The 2,869-nt window shown below is 36.1% G+C and overlaps 1 long non-coding RNA gene across 1 annotated transcript in view; it reads right to left on the bottom strand.

The window, feature by feature from the left end:
• Positions 1-2,730, bottom strand: part of LOC116091726 — a 73,835-nt gene extending 71,105 nt beyond the window's left edge. The window contains exon 1 of the long non-coding RNA XR_004119080.1: positions 2,648-2,730. This is a non-coding gene — a long non-coding RNA (uncharacterized LOC116091726). The remainder of the gene's footprint in view (positions 1-2,647) is intronic.
• Between the last annotated feature and the right edge of the window lie 139 nt (positions 2,731-2,869).

Genomic DNA, 2,869 nt, shown 5'->3' with positions numbered 1-2,869 from the left:
CCTCCTCCTCTTCCTCCTTCTTTCTTCTTTTACTTAAAAATCACCTTGAAGTAACTTTAGATTGATATTTAGTTGTGGGAAAGAATGTAGGAAAGAACATCTGTATACCCCTAAGTTGATATGCTGGAAATGCTAATGAATAGTGAGTGCCCTTTTTAGAGCCACATTAGTTCCCCCTTTCTAAAATGTTGTTTCCTGACTGGTAAGTGAGGTATTGAAGAAATTGAATGGTACAAAGGTACATTTCTAATAAGTGGGGACATATTTACCAAGCAGAGGCATATTTCAGAGGTACTTGCCAGTAATCAGGGGAGAAAAATGAATGAGGCACAGCCTCTCCTAGCGTTCTTGCAGGGAGAGTGTCATCTTGTTTTTCAAATGGTGTCTATTAAGGTTTTCTGCAGGGGCTGCTTCTATTAAAAGGGAGGTTTAACATTCTGGGTAGAATTACATTGTAATAAATATTAAAATATAATGACATTATTAAAGTATTTTAATAAAAATTGTTTTTCAGAAGCTAAAAACTGAGCATTAATTTTCAGAAGAGTAATGCTGTCTCCAAATTTCCTGTTGTCCTGAAGATGAAGGCAAAAAAGGGTTGGAGAGAAGGTCTGGTGGTTAAGTGTACATACTGACCTTGCACAGTCCAAATAGTGTTTCTAGCACCCATATTAGGTGGTTCACAACTACCTGTAATTCCATTTCCAGGGGATTAAATGTGCTCTTTCATTCTCATGCACCTACACACATATACATAATTTTTTAAAAAAATAATAATAAAAGAATGGAGCCATAGTCAGACATTAAGAACACTTGCTCCTTTTCAGAGGACCTGGGTTCAGTTCCACAGACACATCTGTAACTCCAGTTTTCAGAGGATCTCATGTACTCCTCTAAAGTCCTGAGGCATGGCATATATACATACATACAGACAGACAAAAACAGCTATCCACGTAAAGATAAATTTTTAAAAATTAAGGACAGAGAAGCCAGTTTGAGGACCTATTTCTGCTCAAACAAGGCAAATGGTACAGCTCCACATGGCTAGAGCATAGGCAATCCAAAAAGATAGGTGGAACCAATTGTTAATTCACACATATGAGGAATGACAATCAAATAACAGAATAACACAGGGATGTCAACTAGATGTATATACTTGAGAATTCTTTTCACACAAGGTGGTGCTTATACTATTGTTTGCACAACATAGTATAACACAGTACCATGTCAATGATCAGAAAAATATGTGGGCAAGGAAACAGAAGGGCAGAACATCTAAAATATAAATTTGATGATGAGTACTACCACTCATTTCTTATAGACATCTTGATCAAATTAACACCACTATTATAAAATCTGTAATTTGAAAATTCAGTTCACACATGTAGGATGCAACAGTCAATGTCAACATACATTCAAGGATTGGCAGAAATGGCCAGTTGCATTTCAATAGCCCAAGCAAGAGGCTATTGAAGGGCTTAAGAATATAAGTTGCAAAGGTCTGGTGGAAATTGAAAAAATCTTGTGTGTCAGTGTATGATGTCTGTGTCTATATGTTTGCAAGGGAAAAGCTGCTTCAGGTACTCATATCCACAAGCATAAACATAGTTCTCTAATCAAAGATTATATATTATTACTGCCTAAAAAGTACAAGAGTTGTTATCATTGTGTAGGCAGAGCATTTTTGCACTGCTGAACTTGCCTATGCATACTGGGTACTAAACAGCTTATTCTTCTGAAGAATCTGCTTTTTCTTAATCTTCCCCCTCCCTTGTTTTAAAGGAGACTCTTTAAAAGGTGCATATGAACCTGGTTTCCATAGCAATTGCAAGCATAAGTGATAACCCAGAACTTCTAAGTTATAATATACAGCCTGCACCATTAATGAGCTTCAAACTGCATTTCCATGAGACAACAGCTCACTCACTGATATATAAGGTCAGACCCCATTTTCAAACTTTAAATCAAAACAAGATAGATCAAAATGCAGCAGATAGAGGAGTGTCCTTTTGGGAAAGTATGCTGTTAAAAACATACACTCTTTTTGGAGAAAAGTCACTTTCGGTGTTTGTAATACCCAGATGGAAAAAAATTAAAACATATACACACTTCTTCAGGATTATTATATCATATCATAATTTTCTTATTTTATTTATGACATCTAAGATCTACTCTATGTACTTTTTTGTGAGTACAAGCATTTGCAAAAATATATCACACATAATTTAAGGGCAGCATGCAAGTTTGTTAAGAAAATTTTACAAATGTGCTGGAGAGATGGCTCAGCAAGTATGGGTGCTTGTCACCACGCCTGACAACCTGAGTTTGATCTTTGAGACAAAATAGTGAGAGGAGAGAATTTACTAGTGTAGCTTATGTCCTAACTTCCACATGTGCACCATAACATGTGGGCACACATGCACATATACACATACATTAAAAAATAAATATCATTAAAACATTAAAATGACATTTTCATGAGTATGCTGTGAGATTGAAATCTCAGCTATAATCATTCTGTCCCCATCCTTAAGAAAACATTTCTCTAGTTCTTCCTCTTGGTGTCATAAATATTTGCAATACAGTGTCAGGACTTTCATATATCTCTGGCCTTACTAGGGCCATCAGATTTGCTGAGAATACATACCTTCCTTTTTTTCATTGTGTGTTTCATCCAGTCTTCTGAATTCATTACAAACCCCTCCTCAAACACCCAAGTTTGCATTGCAAGTATTTGCCCTGGAAAAGACAAAAGAGTATAGCTGGCAGTAAATGTTTTAGACTCCAAGAATCTGACTTAGAATTGTTCAAGCAGCATGTGTATGGTAGAGGATTGCAAAATCGATCATCAATAGGAGGAGAGGACCTC

The sequence above is a fragment of the Mastomys coucha genome, chromosome X (assembly GCF_008632895.1).
Source record: "Mastomys coucha isolate ucsf_1 chromosome X, UCSF_Mcou_1, whole genome shotgun sequence".
Taxonomy (NCBI): domain Eukaryota; kingdom Metazoa; phylum Chordata; class Mammalia; order Rodentia; family Muridae; genus Mastomys; species Mastomys coucha.
This window is presented reverse-complemented; position numbering and strand designations above follow the sequence as displayed.